This window comes from Dendroctonus ponderosae, unplaced genomic scaffold (assembly GCF_020466585.1).
Source record: "Dendroctonus ponderosae isolate FM_Combo_2020 unplaced genomic scaffold, Dpon_F_20191213v2 Dpon_F_20191213_10, whole genome shotgun sequence".
Lineage (NCBI taxonomy): Eukaryota > Metazoa > Arthropoda > Insecta > Coleoptera > Curculionidae > Dendroctonus > Dendroctonus ponderosae.
Genome location: NW_026017111.1, coordinates 2,919,173 through 2,938,415, shown reverse-complemented (window position 1 = coordinate 2,938,415; position 19,243 = coordinate 2,919,173). Strand labels below are relative to the sequence as shown.

Here is a 19,243-nt window from a genome sequence, read left to right as displayed (position 1 = left end):
ATTTAAAGCCACAGATTTTCTCGTTCGAGCGATGTTATGGACCGCATTTAGAAATTTTTTGTTTTTCCTGGGGGAATTTTTCAAAAATCCTTGTTCAACGACCAATCGCTTCGATTGAGTATCTGAAAAAATCCTGAAAACTCCCAGAAATTTCCTATTAAAGTGAAGTTTTCCTCATTTAAATCCACAGATTTTCTCTTTTGAGCGACCTTGTTGACCGCATTCAGGCATTTTTGGTTTTTCTTTGGGGAATTTTTGAAAAATCCTTGTTGTGAACGGCATTTCTTTCCGTTTCAACTGTTCGTGAATACTTTCCATTCAAAAACTCTGCTTGGACGCATAATTTGATACTGAAATCAGTCAATGCGTCAGCAACGCTTTTCCCAACCCGTTTTTGCTTTCAATGCCCCAAATAAAAAAGGAAATTTCAACGGGTTCTTTTTGCAACGTATTTTTCCTTTAAGCTTCCTAACCGAGCATCTGATTTTTTTGCAGCAATTCCTCCGGTCTAACTTGTTTATGGAGCTACAGCTTACAGCTCACAACTCCGTCAACTCATCTCTCTCTATTCTACGCGAAAATTATGTCTGATCAAACCAGGAACAACCATTTCCGGGACAAAACTGGCCCGAAAAGTTCTCTCCAGCTAGATTTCCCCCCTATTCAAAATTTAAGAGCGCGCCCCCAACAAAGCATTTTGTAACTAGCGCTAACCCATTCTTTATGTAAATTTGTATGCCAGGCGAATGTTGAGTAGGCCATAAAGAGGCGTTATTAAATTTTTGATCTTGCCTAAGTGCCAATATCTTTGGGCGCTAAAAGTATTTTCGGCTTCGGACTTCACAACTCACTTCTGTGTTAATGTCGCCCGAAGATCCATTTATAAAGTGCGCTACAATCGCAAATGTTCCTCGTGCATCCATAATCCGGTGGTGAGTTGATATTTGTATAATATAGTATATATAATATATAATATATATAATTTAGTTGATATTTGTCGGCAAAATCATCGAAATTACCGAGCCACTCTTGCAGGCTAATTGAGGACTGGACTATATTTAACCTTGTTACGCTATCCATCAGCAGTCCGCTGTTTATTTTGAATTCTTGAACTTCTAAAGCTATTTGAATCAATGCGGATGAAACGCAATTTTGGTGCCGAACTGATGCAAAACATAGCAAAAGTTTTCCTTACCTTCTCCTAACTGCTTTAGCGTGAGTTGTGCTGCCATTTTCCACATTTTCTTTGGGCAATTCATGCTGTTGGACATTCCATGTTTCGTCAGTGTTTACATCTTTTGCCGGATTTTCTATTGCTTTTTGATCACAAGAGTTACGTCTTCAACAGACCACAATTGGGCGTATTTTGCGCTAAAATTAGGTCTACCTACATCCGAGCAAGAGCGTCCTAACTGAAGCTGAGGTTGAAATTGAACCAGAATTTTAACAAAATCATGCCTTCGAATGAAGCTTAAAAATTAATGCGTGCACGAATTCTAGTGAAACTTTGCAAAGTTTCAGCGTGGTATTTATGCTCTACGCCGTTGAAATTTTAGAGCTCGCCTTGCTTTGGCTTGGGAGGAGTGAATTTTTCTCTGTGTATCTGCCACGTCTAGTTGCTCACGTTCTGGAGGCTAAAGTTCGGATGCTTGTAAAAAATCAACCGTTTTGCGGATTTATGTGAAACTTTGTAAGGTTTTTGCCGTCCATTTCTGCCACACGCCTGGAGAATTGCAACTTTGCCTTGCTTTTGCAAGGGCGCAAACATTTTTTCTCTGTGTACCTGCTGAGTCCAGTAGCTCCCTTCCTGGAGACTAAAGTTTGGATGTTCGTAAAAACTTAACCGTTAGCGGGATTTAAGTGAAACTTTGCAGTAGTTTATTTTCGTATTCGTGCTTCACGCCAGTAAAATGTTAAATGCCTCCTTGTTTTAACCTTGGAGAAAAGATGTTTTCTCTGTGTACCTGCCGAGTCCAGTTGCTCGCTTTCAGGAGACTAAAGTTTGAATGTTTGCGAAAAATTATTCGTTGCGTGCAATTCCGTGAAACTTTGCACAGTTTTCGCGTGACACATCAGCTCTGCGTCAGTAAAATTTCAGCTGCGTCCTTGCTTTGGTGCTGGAGCCACGAATTTTTCTCTGTGTACCTGCTAAGTCCCATTGCTCACTTTCCAATTTCTAAAGTTTGGATGTTTGTTAAAAATCAGTCGTTTTAGGGATTCACGTGAAACTTGACACCGTTTTTACGCCACAGTTGTACTTTTCCGTTGTAAAATTTCAGCTGTCGCCTTACTTTGGAGTTAGAGCAATGAATTTTTATCTGTGTACCTGTTAAGTCCAGTTGCTCAGTTTCAACAGACTAAGGATTGGAAGCTTGTAGAAAATCAACCGTTTTGCGGATTTAAGTAAAACTTTGCACAGTTTTCAAGTGATACTTCAGCTGTGCGTCCGTAAAATTTCAGCTGCGTGCTTACTTTGGCGTTAGAGCAACGAATTTTTCTCTGTGTACCTGCTTAATCCCATTGCTCACTTTCTAAATTCTAAAGTTTGGATGTTTGTTAAAAATTAGTCTTTGTGGGGTTTCACGTGAAACTTTTCACAGGTTTCACTTCACAGTTACCCTTTTCGGTTGTAAAATTTCAGCTGTCGCCTTACTTTGGTGTTGGAGCAATGAATTTTTCTCTGTGTACCTGCTAAGTCCAGTTGCTCAGTTTCTACAGACTAAGGATTGGAAGCTTGTAGAAAATCAACTGTTTTGCGGATGTAAGTGAAACTTTGCACAGTTTTCAAGTGATACTTCAGCTCTGCGTCCGTAAAATTTCAGCTGCGTGCTTACTTTGGCGTTAGAGCGACGAATTTTTCTCTGTGTACCTGCTTAATCCCATTGCTCACTTTCTAAATTCTAAAGTTTGGATGTTTGTTAAAAATCAGTCGGTGTGGGGTTTCACGTGAAACTTTTCACAGGTTTCACTTCACAGTTACACTTTTCGGTTGTAAAATTTCAGCTGTCGCCTTACTTTGCTGTTGGAGCAATGAATTTTTCTCTGTGTACCTGCTAAGTCCAGTTGCTCAGTTTCTACAGACTAAGGATTGGAAGCTTGTAAAAAATCAACCGTTTCGCGATTTAAGTGGGACTTTGTACAGCATGCGAGCATGAGGGATCATTTAAGCAAAAATTCGAAGATGGAAACAAGAAGAATATTTTATCTACGATTTCCAAATGGATCTACTTGCCATCGGACTGGTTCAACTTCAGCCAAATTGCATTAAATGTAATTCAGGAACACATTTCAAAAGCCGAAATAAATCCTTCAAGACCATTAAAAGTAACGATTTAGAGACTTTTCCGATACCCCGTATTAGGAAAAGTCTAAAATAACTGGCGGCTTGAATACTACTTGGTTTCGCATTTCTCAGCCCATAAAAGCGATCCGCTTGAACTTTCAAAGACTTTCAAATCTATAAAAGGCCGAACAAGGCCCTTCAAACTCAACTTCCAGTAGCCGAACCGTAATTAAGTTAAAAGTCATTTTTTGAAACTCGCTAAGAATGGACCGAGAAGTTTCATCATGCTCCTTCTGTCCGTTGAGTTTTCACTAAGCAACTTCCCAAACTGATACCCTGCTGAGTGGAATGAAATTGACCCAAACCCGGTTTTTTCTCAGAATAGCGGCCAAAGAAATGCGCAAAAATTGAACATTGCAAATTAATTATGCTGCAGGAATTCCCGATTTGTACTTCCATCCATTTGAATTGTCTAGAAAAATATTGGATCGATTGGTTTGCACGTGCGCTTATCATAACTTTCGCAATTGGACCGTGTTCCGACTCATCTTACCTTCAATTTTGTGTCATGCATCTAATGTAGAAATTTTACGCTAAGAGTGGACAAAGTTTAGCTGAAATCCCGAGAACGGCTAAGTTTTAATGAACATCCAAGTTTCGGTCTCCTAAACAAGAGCTGCTGGACTCTGCAGGTACCCAGAGAAAAATTGTTTGCGCCATTGCAAAAGTAAGGCAAAATCTGCAATTCTCCAGGCGTATTGCCGAAATCTGCAGCAAAAACCTTACAAAGTTTCACTTAAATCCGCTAAACGGTTGATTTTCTACAAGCTTCCAATCCTTAGGCTGTAGAAACTGAGCAACTGGACTTAGCAGGTACACAGAGAAACATTAATTTCTCCAACACCAAAGAAAGGCGACAACTGAAATTTTTCAGCCGAAAAGCACAACTGTGATGTGAAAACTGTGTAAAGTTTCACGTGAATCCCCACAACGACTGATTTTTAACAAACATCCAAACTTTAGAATTTAGAAAGTGAGCAATGGGACTCACTAGGTACACCGATAAAAATTCGGTGCTCCAACATCAAAGTAAGCACGCAGCTGAAATTTTACGGACGAAGAGCTGAAATGTAACGCAAAAACTGTACAAAGTTTCAGGGACTTTCGCGTAACGACTAATTTTTGCCAAACATTCAAACTTTAGTCTCCAGAAAGTGAGCAACTGGACGTGGCAGGTACACAGAAAAAAAACAAGTTTCTCCAACTTCAAAGCAAGGCGACCTTTGGTAGCTCATGGGCATGGATTATACATGTGCAGCTAAACTTACACAAAGTTTCACTTAAATCCGCGAAACGGTTGATTTTTTACAAGCTTCCAATCCTTAGTCTGTAGAAACTGAGCAACTGGACTTAGTAGGTACACAGAGAAAAATTCATTGCTCCAACACCAAAGTAAGGCGACAGCTGAAATTTCACAACCGAAAAGTACAACTGTGAAGTGAAAACTGCGAAAAGTTTCACGTGAAACCCCACAACGACTGATTTTTAACAAACATCCAAACTTAAGAATTTAGAAAGTGAGCAATGGGATTAAGCAGGTACACAGAGAAAAATTCGTTGCTCTAACGCCAAAGTAAGCACGCAGCTGAAATTTTACGGACGCAGAGCCGAAGTATAACTTGAAAACTGTGCAAAGTTTCACTTAAATCCGCAAAACGGTTGATTTTCTACAAGCTTCCAATCCTTAGTCTCTTGAAACTAAGCAACTGGACTTAACAGGTACACAGATAAAAATTCATTGCTCTAACTCCAAGGTAAGGCGACAGCTGAAATTTTACAGCCGAAAAGTACAACTGTGGCGTAAAAACGGTGTCAAGTTTCACGTGAATCCCTACAACGACTGATTTTTAACAAACATCCAAACTTTAGAAATTGGAAAGTGAGCAATGGGACTTAGCAGGTACACAGCTAAAAATTCATTCCGTCACCACCAAAGTAAAGCGACAGCTGAAATTTTACAACTGAAAAGTACAACTGTGACAGGAAAACTGTAAAAAGTTTCACGTGAATCCCCGCAACGACTGATTTTTAACAAACTTGCAAACTTTAGAATTTAGAAAGTGAGCAATGGGACTTAGCAACTACACAGAGAAAAATTCGTTGCTCCAACACCAAAGTAAGGAGGCATCTGAAATTTTCCGAATGCAGAGCTGAAATGCAACGTAAAAACTGGGCAAAGTTTCACAGCATTGCGCACAACGACTGATTTTTTGCAAACATACAAACTTTAGTCTCTAGAAAGCGAGCAACTGGACTCGGCAGGTACACAGAAAAAAATTCATTGCTCGAACGCCAAAATAGGGCGAAAGCTGAAATTTTCCGGACGCAAAGTAAAACTGTGAATCGAAAACTGTGCAAAGTTTCACTTATTTACTCCGATTTTTCCAAGGCTTTCTGACAAATTTCGCCTTCCAGTAACATGTGCCAGAACATCGCATCTTCTACCTACCGTTGATGGTTCCGAATCCGACATGCCATTAATTAAATTGGAAAATCTGCCAGAATGTCTATGGTTGTTTAGACCGCCTGATGGCTCTTGTAATAATGATGCGGCAACTGCGGTTAATGGCAAATTATAAACTAGATGGAGAAGTGAGCTGTTATTTACCGAGCACTTTTTATCTTGAGGCTCCCATTGATCGATCCTCAAACAGCAATCTATAAATGCGATTCCCAACCTTCTTCAGTTACAATCCAGTTATTCTTTAATAGGTTATTTGAGCCGATACTTTAGCTGTAGATGATGAAAGTTTCATGTGGATATTCCGTGATGGATGGTTCACATCAGCGATCAAAAAATTGCCTTTTTTGAGGCAAACCACCCAACACAACCGATTTATGCCCGAATGGGACGTTGCTTCGATGGTTAGTGCAGGTGCAAGTTGAATATAAGCAAACGTTTTTATTGCAAGGAAATCTCGGATGAAGAACATCCAGAAGGGCGCAAAACGGTCCGACGTAAACTGGGCTTAATGGATGGGAAAAGTGGCTCGAATGCTAAATGGGTTCTTTGCTGTTAAGACACTTTCCATTATTTTATTACGTTTTTTAGTTACTTTGGTAATTCAAGTCCGTTTTATTGCTACCGCAATTTCTCTCGGAGACAGAAAAGCGCAGGATTTCATCACTCTCAGACAACCTGCATTCTACACGTCGCAGTTATATTTTACCCTCCCGCAGCTACCAGGCATAGTTCTCAATTTGCAAGACGAATGATTTATTGCTGGACTTTTGGCGTTGCTTTATCGCTCACAACTCCATACATTTTCCTCAAATTTCCAGCCGTAAATCGTGTGTCGTAGATGTTTATGTGACGACCTCTAAAATTGCCCTCTACTACTTCCACGAGCCTCAAAAAGATGCATCTATTGAAAGCAGTTTGTTGCTAAAATCGAGCAGAGAAAATCTTCTGGTGACCTTTTCCCAATTTCCCATTAGCTCGTCTGCTGCTCCACTTCAAACTTTCAGCTTTCTGACATCAGAAACTAATCGAAGTATCCTTCAGCAACTTCCACCCAGACAACTTCGGTTATGTACCTAAAATCTGACATAATTATTATTAGGAGTTGCGCTTTGCAAGGAGGTTTAAATGGGTTTCTGGCAATAATCTGCACATTCATTCTTCATTTTTTCTGGACAACGTGGTCTTATTTACTCGACTGAATCTGCAGAAGCACGTACGAACCAAACGTTAAGAGCATATTTTACATGGAAGTAATAAAATAACTTTACTAACAGGCCGCAACTGTGGCTAAAGCGTTTCTGCTAAGTGGAAAGTTCCTTAACGAAGTTCATCGACTTACGCCAAGAAGTCTGTTTTGAAAGGGTTAAGTTAGGGCCTGTCTTGGATAGTTCGAGCGGTAATTCTAAATTTTCAGTTTTATAAACTGGAGGAAACGTATAGAGGATGCACGTTCTTCTGCCGCTTTTACAGGTCAGTAAGCATCGGCTGTTAGTCTTTGTGAAAGGCATTAAGGATTCTTCCAACATTTATCGACTCTTCAAGGAAATTGTGTTTGCCAAAGTTAAATCCATTGTATTATTTTTATGCTTGTAAGTCTTTTGTCCCTGCTCTGAACCCCAGTTCTAAATATCAAAGAAGGACTTTGATATTTTAACCGAAATGAAATAAATAATATTAAAGCCTATACAGGCGTAATGCTAAGGGCGCGTCTTGCTTTATTCTTCTCGTCGATTCCCGGCATAATTTTGCCATATAATTGCCGATTTGAATTCTATTTTTATTGTTGGTCTCACGACTGTGTTTTTTTTGATAAAAAATTAGTCTTTTCGACTAAGGGCGGATTTTAAAATTTCTGAAGATAGCGAATATTTAAGATTTCAAGGGCGGATTTTTTACTTTTAAACTCCTAAAACAGCGCAATTTTGTAATTTCGAAACTGGGTAAAAAACTGATTTTCCGGCTGGTATTTTCCGAGTAAGTTTGTTTTTTAAAGCACTCTTCACTTTTTACCTCGGGAATGGCCCGATTAAGGGCCTGTTTTGAAATTTCGTATCTCTGAGCAAATAGCAGATCGCGAGTTTTTCGCAGCCCCCTGGTTCCAGAACTTCCTGAAAATTCCGGGAGCACGGCCGGAATGATCCCGGAAAATTTGTGTTTTGAAACGCTCTTCACTCTTTAGTCCGGGGACGCCAATTAAGGGCGGATTTGGAAATTTAAAATGTCTAAATAAATCGCTGATTCTGAGCTTTCGAGCTCAGTTCCTTGATACCGGAATTTTTTGAAGACTCCGGAGAAACGACCGGATTTATCCCAGAAAATGTGTGTTTTGAAACGTTCTTCCCTCTTTAGTCCGGGACGCAACCAATTAAGGGCGGATTCCGAAATCGCATATCTGTAAATAAGCCGCATATTTTGAGCTTTCGAACGCAGTACGCAGAGTTCGGAACTTCCTGAGGACTCCGGGAGCACGGCCGGAATGATCCGGAAAAAAATGTGTTTTGAAACGCTCTTGATTCTTTTGCTCGGAACGAGACCAATTAAGGGCGGATTAGCAAATTTAAAATCTTTAAATAAATCGCAGATTCTGAGCTTTCGAACGCAGTTCCCTTATACCGGCATTTTTTGAAAACTCCGGAGAAACGGCCGGATTTATCCCAGAAAATTTGTGTTTTGAAACGTTCTCCCCTCTTTAGCCCGGGACGCGACCAATTAAGAGCGGATTTGAAAATTGCATGTCTGTAAATAACCTGCAGATTCTGAGCTTTCGAACGTAGTTTTCTGATACTGGAATTTTTCGAAGACTCCAGAAAAACGGCCGGATTTATCCCAGAAAATTTGCGTTTTGAAACGTTCTCCCCTCTTTAGCCCGGGACGCGACCAATTAAGAGCGGATTTGAAAATTGCATGTCTGTAAATAACCTGCAGATTCTGAGCTTTCGAACGTAGTTTTCTGATACTGGAAGTTTTCGAAGACTCCAGAAAAACGGCCGGATTTATCCCAGAAAATTTGCGTTTTGAAACGTTCTCCCCTCTTTAGCCCGGGACGCGACCAATTAAGAGCGGATTTGAAAATTGCATGTCTGTAAATAACCTGCAGATTCTGAGCTTTCGAACGCAGTTTTCTGATACTGGAATTTTTGGAGACTCCAAAAAAAAGGCCGGATTTATACCAGAAAATTTGTGTTTTGAAACGTTCTTCCCTCTTTAGTCCGGGACGCGATCATTAAAGGCGGATTTGAAAATTTCATGTCTGTAAACAACCCGCAGATTCTGAGCTTTCGAACGTAGTTTTCTGATACTGCAATTTTTCGAAGACTCCAGAAAAACGGCCGGATTTATCCCAGAAAATTTGTGTTTTGAAACGTTCTTCCCTCTTTAGTCCGTGACGCGACCAATTAAGGGCGGATTTGGAATTTTAAAAGCTGTAAGTAAATCGTAGATTCTGAGCTTTCGAACGCAGTTTCCTGATACCGAAATTTTTTGAAGACGCCGAAAAAACGGCCGGATTTATCCCTGACAATTTGTGTTTTGAAACGTTCTTCCCTCTTTAGTCCGGGACGCGACCAATTAACGGTGGATTTGAAAAGTTCATGTCTGCAACTAAACCGCAGATTCTGAGCTTTCGAACGCAGTTTTCTGATTCCGCAAATTCCTCAAGATTCCGGAACGACTGCCGGATTTATCCGGGAAAATTTGTGCTTTAAAACACTCTTCACTCTTTAGCTCACGACGCTTCCAATTATGGGCAGATTTTAAGGATGCAAATCTCCGAAGAAATAGCAGATCTTGAGCTTGCTAATGCAGCTTCCTGATTCGAGCACTTCCGGAAGACGCCGGAAGGACGACCGGATTGATCCGGGAACATTTGTGTTTTGAAACGCTCTTCACTCTTTACACACTCTTGGAGTAACCGCAAGCCCGAGCGTACCAAATAAATCAATGCTGAATTCCATCCTTTGGCGATTGTGAATATTCGAAGGCACTTTGGCCAGTAATTAATATGAAGCCGTTTTGCAATTTATCGGGTCCATTAAGTGCGGTCAGAATTAATAAAGTCCGACTAGGAATGCCATTTCGGCCCGGAATCCGGTTAAATTGGCTTCCCTGATAACTCATTAAATGTAGAAAATATTGCCGACCAAGCATTTTCGCCTGTTTATCCGCCCGCCCGTGCACAGAGCTGGGCGGAAGTGCTCTCATTTTGAGCTCTTGACCGCCATCAAGCTGCGGAATGCAAGATTGAAACCTTGAAACAATCCTGGATATATTGAAAGAGAAGAGTTTGCCTATGCGGAAGCAAAACCAAAACAAGATACGATTGCATTTTCTAACTGGAAGTTCCCGTTGTTGAACCGCAGCTTAAGAATTGTCTGCAAAGCTGCGAAATCCTGCAATTGTCTAAATTGTTGCAGTTTCTGTGCTTTCGGGCTGGTGATATTGACCAATTTTTCCCCACTTACGGGGATTTGCTAAGCAAACCCATTGTTTAAAGTCGTCATTTCATTCGAAGGAACAGTGCAAATAATACGACTTTATGGTCGCGTTGGGTTTAGCTTTTATTGGAAAATAGTCGATGCACTATGGTCTTTGAAATGAAAGTCGGTCAAAGACAAATATATAAAAATTTGAAATCACATAGGAGAAGAATAAGCAACGCAAGAATCCAGCACGAATTTTCTATTAAAAAATACTCCATTCCAACAAAAACTTTGGTTTTTCTAAACTATTGCCAAAAGAGATTGGAAGGTGCAGAAGGTTTGAGTTCATGAAAGACCGGGCGAAAAAATGAACTTTTCCATAAAGTTCGGAATTTAAAAGTTCCCAATGTTATACGCTTCTATGAAGGAAACCATTTGCCTCCACAATAGGGTGTTTCCACGTTTTTTTAATGTGGATATATTGAAAGTAGTTATGCCAAGCATTACACTGATCTGATTTTTTTGGCAAAAAAAGTCCCCATAATAATTTTAAAGCGAATTTAAATTCAAATCAGATATTTACCGCCAAAAACGTCGAGTCGGTATAGTCGGTTGCCTATCCCGATTGTGACGTAGCAGGTCATATCAACAAAGTGTCTCGTGTTTATTTGGTTGTTTTCGCAGCTTTGTTTTATTACTTAAATTATTGTGATTATCATTATTTTATTGATTATTATTAGTATCTTGCACAATGGAAAATAGTGACATGTATGGCATATCACAAAATAAATGGTGTTTTGTCAGGGTATGCAAGAATACCTCAATAAGTGCTCCAAACAAACTCTTTCTAACCGTTTCTCATGATTATGCACGTAAAGTTTTATGGTTCAAAGCAGCTAGACGTGATGTTCCTAAATCAAAATCAATGTTTTTTTGTTGCGAGGATCATTTTAATGAAAGTACGGACAAAAAGCTAATGATGAGGCAGATAGAATATGCCTTCGATCGTACTTTGTGTTTTGGGCAAATTCTGCCTTGTCCAGTGCTCAAAGAACCCTCGTATTTTAATTCCACATATCTGATATCACCATATTGTTCTCGTGATGCCCAAAATACGAATTTAAGAGTTCTTTCTACTTTTAAAGCAGCCATGTGTATAGGTTAAGTTAAGTTGAATAAGTTAATTTTTATATATTATTTACCTAATTTAAACCACACACAGATTAGTATATTAAGGAGAGAGTAACCAATATTGAATTTACGAATTTTCACTTACGCTGCTGCTTTGACACCCTTAAATTTGGCTGAGTTAAAGCATTCATCGTTTATTAAAAATTCGGTAACCGTAAAAATATGGACACATGGTAAATTGTTTATTGACGCTTTAAGGAATCCTTCTGAAGCCATTTTTTTAGTTTAACACAAACTATAAATTATTTAAATCCACAGAATAATTAATGAAACACAACCACACAACTAAACACTATGCACAGAACGTAAACAAGCCGCCATTTATATGACCAGAGACGTCACAACCAATAGGATTGCGTTTTAGAGCTTCATGAATAATTTGAATTTTAGCTGAATTTGTTTTTTAAATATTTAGCAAAATAGCAATATGTAGATAGTATAAACTTATTTATCTTTCATATATATATATATATTACCATAGATTCAATGTTCAGTTTGTAGGAATTTTTGATACAATGAAAACACTCTATTGTCCTACCTAGGGGTTGGTTTATTTTTTTCATTGAAAATGCCCAGAAAAACTTGTCTTCTGGGCGTTTGCTTGTGACTTGGTCAGAAGCCTGGATTTGTTCAATACAATTCGTTCAAAAAAATTGTTTTTTAACTGTCTTCTCTTTGTTTCAGTGTGTATCATCGTGGAGTGTGTGGTTGGAAGTCAAGCTCAAACGGACAACGGTAAGTCGATTAAAACTACAGCCAGTCGCGGTATTAATTTGCCTCAATTGTGCAAATATCTGCAAAAAATGCACAAATCAAATCAATAATTTTGTTGTTCTTCCATCCTTCCGGTGAATTTTAACAACTTAATGAAAGACAGGAGCACAAACGGCAATTATTGCGTCACTGCCAAACAGTTTGGGGCAGACTGTTCAAAAAAACCGCCAGATTTATAGATCTTTACAAATCACTCGCCGAACATTTCGAGGTTTTTATCCGAATTTGCGCAACTTGGTAGGTAGTAAGTTAGGGACTAATATTTTAAGTTTATGTTATGCCCCGTGCCCCTTCTGCATCACTTTCCCCCATCGTCAAGTCGATAACTCCATTTAGGGCACATTTCTTGATTAATATAATCAAGCGTGTATTTTTGGTGATAAATTCGCTCAAATTACCGTATCACTTGTCGAATCAGAACCAAGTCTTCCAGAGGAAATTGTCAAAAACATTCACTTTAATGCAAATACCCCAAAAAGGGGCATTTGCACGTTAATAACAAGGAACTATTCAATAAATTCAATAAATACTGAACATTCTATAATAAAAACACAGTGTACACAGCGGCTTAAAAATCGTTCTTAATCCAGAGCTAAAAGTATGGTTTAAATATTAAATTTGCTGGTAACCGCTCAGCAAATCCGTGCAGCCAGTTCAGGATTCGGGCTTCTGAACCGGACTTATATTTCAATTTGATTTGAGCTGGGGATTGAGTTCAGCTGAATTACACTGCGTCCATCCATCGCGAAAACATTCGCTCATCAGAGAATTGAAAGCGCTCAAAAATGAGGAAAACACCAGGGAATTCAATTAAAACAACATGTATTCTTTCCTGCTCTTTGCCTCTGTCTGGCTCAAATAAATTAGCTGTTAGCAGCTGATCCAACATCGACTTAATGCTTGTTGTACGGAAACATTAAGTTATCTTTGCCAGGCCGATTCGATGCAATACCCATATTTCCCTTTGTGCCAGTTAATGGATTGGTTGCAACTTGAAAACAAACTTTTGGCCCAATTGAGTGAACTGTTTTTTACCGTGTTTCTACTTGCAGATGATCAAAATTTGGCAACGCCTGAACCAAGTATTCTGCCAGAATACGTGAATCCATATCCATTAACACACCCTTGTTACCGTTTTGCTGACATTTCAAGCAAGCAATTCTTCAGTCCGGCGTTTCCCGATGCTCCAACCTATCCGAATAATACGAAATGTTCCGTAGTATTGACAGGTAAGTGGTTTTGAATCAATGTTTAAAGCACAATTTTCTTTTACCACCGTTTATGCTTGACGGTGTTCAAAGAAGTGCGCTTTTGGTGAAATTGGGGACAAAAAATGCTGGTTTGAAATTTCGCTTTTTGGGCCAAAAGTGCCACTGGTATCTAATCGGAGAACTCGTTGGTGAATGGGGGTTTTAATTCTCTATCCAATGGTAGGAAAACGGCCCCTGTGGCCAAAGCGGTTTTAAAAATATTACAAAAAAGCAGCGTCATTGTTGCCAATTTTGACTAAACCGCGTAAAACTTGCAGTAATCGTGAAACTTGGCGCGTTGTGGGAAAACGCCCTCAAACTACCTACATGGCTAAATAGCCCATTTAGTTCTCTGTCCACTGGTATAGAAATCAGGACGCTAGCTCAACTTGTTTTCGAGATATCATCAAAAGAGTGGCGTGCTGTTTGAGACGATGGTCATATCTTGGACCTAAATGTGCGATGTTCAAATTTCCGTTTTGGTGCGAAAACTGTGACGATTTGCCAACTGCAGCTGCTTGGTGAAAGATATTTTCAGCTCTCTATCCAGTGGTAGGGAAATAGGCTCTGTAGCTCCAGCGGTTTTTGAAATATTTCGAAAAATCTGGCGTCATGCTTGAGTCGAGGCACTTTTTTCAAACACTCAAAAAACTAATATTAGTGAAATGCTACTGGAAAAACCAATATTCTTCCAGTCCTTTGAAAACATTCCTCCTTAAAGGCTTTGGAATTTTATTGAAAATCGCCAGAAAATCTCGATTTTTGCCAGATCAGAAAATATTGCTACCAGGACCGATGCCATCAGCCATTTGCGCTTTTGCTTTAAAAAATTCTACCCTCTAAACCAGAAAAAACAGCGACTTGAAATTTTCAGCATCTCTTGACAAAGCCGAGAATTAGATAAACCGTAACTTTCAGCAAAATTTTCCGAAATCTGGAAATTTTCCAGTGGAATAACTGAATGAATGAAAGTCCATGTTTTCACCTACCTGCACTTGCTCCTTTAAAAATTGAGGAAGTCTAAACCCGAGCTGAAGTGCTTTGGTATTTTCAAGGTATTTTGGAAACATTTGGCTCTAAATATTTAAAAAATGTTTTTTAAATTGTTAATAATTTAGATTTTTGCCAGATCAGGAAAAATTGGTGTCCAGACCGATGTTATAAGCCACCCGCGCTTTGCATCTAAAAAATTCTAACCTCTGAACTAGAGCAAGTAGTGACTTGAAATTTTCACAGTGTGTTCACCAAGCCTGGTTCTAGATTTGGGCTAATTTGCGTTAAAATTGAGCAAAATGTGAAAAATTTCCAGACGAATAAATGAATGAAAACCGATTTCCCAACCTTCCTGCACTCTCTTATTTAAAAGTTACTAACTTATGAACCAGAGCAGGTGGTAGCTTGAAATTTTGACAGTCTTTTGGGCACACTTCGCTCTAAATATTCTCAAATTTGCCTTAAAATCGCCCGGAAATCTAGATTTTTTCAGATCAGAAAATCTTGCTACCATGACCGATGCCAACAGCCAATTGCGCTTTTGCTTTAAAAATTTTTTAAAAAAATTCTAGCCTCTGAACTAGAGCAAGTAGTAACTTGAAATTTTCACAGAACGTTCAGAAAGCCTGGTTCTAGTTACAGACTTATTGTTGTTAAAATTGTGCAAAAGCGGGAAAATTTTCAGACGAATAAACGAATGAAAACCGATTTCCCTACGTTCCTGCACTCTCTCCTTTAAAAATCACTAACGGCTAAACCACAACTGGTAGTCCCTTGAAAATTTCCCAGTCTCTGAGCAACACTTGGCTCTACAGATTGCAAATTTTTTGTTAAAATCGTCCAAAACATAAAATTTCGGCGAACCGCTAAATGTTACTATCATCACTCATCTTATCAACCACCTGCGCTCTTTCTCTTAAAGAATCGTAACTTAATATGTTGCTATCTGTTCATGTCGTAAATGTACCACAAAAACAGCCGTGATTAAAAAAGAGGAAGACATATAAACAGCAAATAAACGAATTTGTAACAATAAACGGATTAATGAAACTGCGCGCTTTTCCAGTAAACATGTTTGTGTAACGTTCTTACCATTATAATTGCATGAACAGAAGCTAAACATCTTTTTATTGGTTCATTATGGACGAAAAGGGTGTTTTTCGATCCAGAAAGTCATCCAGAGGACATTCCCATTTAAAAGAAAAATATGGCATTAGTTTCCAAAGGCCAATTGAGTAAAACCTGAGTAATTATTGATAACATTTACTTGTTCGGTTAAGCTGCAATTGATCAAGCTTTGTTTCATCTAAATCTTGACCCGCACGCTTCTGATAGGTCGGTTCTGCCATAAAACACAAGCCTGCGGAAATCTATAAATCTACGGCAGATAAAACTGAACGCTGCTGTTCCGCAAGCCATGGAAGTAGTATATCTATGTTCGATTTATTATGTCTTGAGTATACAAAAGCCGAGAAAATCTATTGAAGTTCCAACGAAGAGCATCCATTTGAACCAATAGCAAGATTTCAGCCTTGCAAATGGGATTCAATTTCAATTTTGAGTAATGTGGATTAAGGAATGCAGTAAATGTTCAAAACGTGCCATTGACGCGTTAAAAACGCAAACGATTTTAGATGTAACCCAAAAAATTACATGATTGGCTTTTTTCTTTAAAAATTCCCTTTCTTCAAAATAAAGTGCGTAGCCATTTGAAATTTTTACCATCTTCATAAGATTCTTCACTGTAAAGAAGGTGAAAGTTTGGTAAAAATCGGCTGGAATCCCGATTTTTCCCAGCATGGCAAATGCGGATCCCAAAATCAATCAGTCTCACAGGGGATGTTTTCACGCGCGCCCGCTCTTTCGAAAATTCGCATCTTCCAAACCAAATAAAGCAGCAACTTTGAATTTTCAGAGTTTCTAGAGGACACCTGACTCTATCGATTGTATAAGGTTCAAGAAAATCGTCCAAAATTCTGATTTTTGCCAGCTCAGTAAAAATCGCTATCAAAATGGATGTCTTGACCCTACTGCGCTCTCTGCTTGAAAAATCCGTTATCTTCACACTAATGCAACCAGCAAATTGAAATTTTCACCATGCTTAGAAGATAGCCGACTTTAAAGACACGGAAAGTTTCATCAAAGTTGCCTGGAAAGCGGATTTTTGCCCGCTGAGTAAGTTTCAGTAGAAAAATGTATGTATGAATCCAGTCGCGCTTTTTCTAGGGTTTCTTTGAAACAAAGGCAAGCAGGAACTTGAAGTTTTTAACATACTTAGCCCACAGCTTCATCGAGTATTAGTTAATTAATAATAAATTAAATTAAAGTAATTAAAAATTCATTAATTAATTAATATTTCCAAAGTTTCGTAAATATCGTCGGGAATACTGATTTTTACCAGCTTAGCAAATGTCTTTTTTATCCAATTGCGCCCTCCTCTTTAAAAAATTGTCCAGTGCCAACCTAAAGCGAGTAACACTCTGATATTTCTTACCAGCTTTTAAAAAGTCTTGGCTTTCCAGATTGAAAATCTTCCAGAATGCTGATCAAATTTCAGTCTGAAAATACATGTGTGTATTTAGCTACGCGCTCTTTTTCATAAATTCGTGTCCCTGAAACGAGCGCAAGAATCAACTTGAAATTTTCACCACATTTAGCAGACACTTGGCTGTAAAGATGCTAAAAGTTTAAAAAACATTGTTCAGAATTCCGATTTTTACCGGCTTGGTAAAGTATGGATCTCCAAATGGAGGTTTTGACGCAACTGCACTCTCTTCTCTAAAAATTCCCAACAAAACAGCGACTGATTTATAATGTTCACCACTTTGAGAAGACACTTCACTTTAAAAATAGAGAAAGTTAGAGAAAAATCGCCCGACATTCTGATACTTTGATGTGCGAAAGAAAGACTTCAAAACCCAAAAACCTACAGTTTCTGCGCCATGAAGGCCAAAAAACAAAGGCAAAAAAACAGCCAACAATTTGTTGTTCGAGTGAGCTTTAAGTTGGGGTGCAGCGAAAACTGGCCCCAGTAATTAGGAAATTTCGCGTGATCAGGCAGTGAATGGCCAATTAGGGATCTTAAAAGCTAATCATTATTGCGCACAATGTTCGGCTCTATCTGATACTGCAATAGACTCTCTTCGATGAGGCGTTTAACTATTATTATCCTTTTAGATTCTCTTTGCTGTTGATGCAGTGCATACAACCGAAGCTTCACTAATGATCTGATCTATAGACTGTTTAAACGACCTTCTTTGTTCTAAACCTGATTTGCTTCTGTGGTTGCTCGCATCGGCTTTAGATCGATTTTATCAACAAGTCAGGAGGATGAAGGGGTTTTTGCTTCCAGCTCAAAAATTGCATTTGATGCGGCTTCAGTTTAATTCGATCCGAATTGGGGCTGTTTAACATAAAACACGATCTCATGCGTGGATTTTAATTAATGAAAAGTTTCCCTTTTGAAGCGAAATTAGAAGGCCCCAGTTGATGAGTTACTGACATTAATATTAATCGCTTGCCCAACTCCGGGGAAACTAATTTATTTTTAAATAACATAAGTTTCCTAATCGCAATTTCTGCTGATCGCGTTTCGGTTCGTGGAGAGAAGACTGAAAGAGCATCAGTTCAGCAGTCGCCTGGCTGGAATATTCGGGGGGTAACTTTCAGTTTAATTGGATCCTGCAAAGCTGGAAATATATTTGTTAAATTGGAAAGTTGGCTAATCACGCTGATTACGTTGTGAGGAGAGCATCGACTGTATCAAAGATAAATTAATTAGTGAGGAAAACTAATATTGCGTTTTAATAACGGGAAACGTGGAGTTAAACTGGACTAATTGGTCTGTTTAGAATTTTCGTTATTCTGGCAAAGGAAAAATCGCCATAGTTGCTAAAATTAAAGTTCAAATAGTGAATAATTCAAGCGCGTTCGAAAACCTGAAAGTAATTCCAACTAGTCGCGCCCCTTTTAATTAAGTACATTTCTCTGCTTTCCAAGGTAAATATCCACATAGTACTTGCAACAAAAGGTAATAATAAGGTTTAATTTGAGATTGGAAGTTATTTGCGAACAACTCTGGCTTCAGCTTGGAACAAGTTGCAAAGTTTCCCCAAGCAACGCCGAATTATGCTAGAGTGCGCTTTTCCATGCCAGTTATAATTGCATTTTCTCATCTTGATCATGGATTGTTGCAATATCGGCAAAATCTCCAATTTGTCTGATGCATTGGCGCAAATTTGGCTAAACTTACGTGAAAAAAACAAGACTTGTTGAAATAAAAATTCGTTTTTTGCCATCTAAAGCAAAAAACAATGCACAATTTTTACCACGTTTAGAAGACACTGAACTCTAAAAATGCTGAAGGTTTCATCACCGTGGCCCAAAATGCTGATTTTGCCAGCTTGGTGTCAAAATGCATGTTTGGCCTAACTGCGCCCGCTTGTTAAAAAATGCATGTCTTCCAAACTAAAGCAAGCATCAGTGTGAACTTGTTCCCATCCATAGGTAACGCCCAACTCTAAATTTGCTGGAAGTTTCAGAAATATTGCCTACTATTCTGAATTTTACCAGCTAAGTAAACTTCAGTCTGAAACTGTAAGTTTTTCCAAACTGCAGCCTTGGCTTAAAAAATTCACAGCGCCCAAACTAAAGCAAGTAGCAACTTGAAATCTTCAGAATTTCTAGAAGGCATTTGGCGTTGAGGAGTTGGAAAGTTCCGCAAAAATCGCTCAGCATCCCGATTTTTACCAACGTGTTAAATATGTGTCTCAAAATTGATGCTCAAATGATGTTTCGCTCTTCAAAATTC

General features: G+C 38.8%; 1 protein-coding gene across 1 annotated transcript in view; it reads left to right on the top strand.

The window, feature by feature from the left end:
* Positions 1-19,243, top strand: part of LOC109544151 — an 84,710-nt gene that overhangs the window by 40,966 nt on the left and 24,501 nt on the right. Inside the window, exons 3-4 of the mRNA XM_048662054.1 lie at positions 12,101-12,151; positions 13,243-13,419. The gene's annotated coding sequence lies outside the window, so the exon portion shown is untranslated. The remainder of the gene's footprint in view (positions 1-12,100; positions 12,152-13,242; positions 13,420-19,243) is intronic.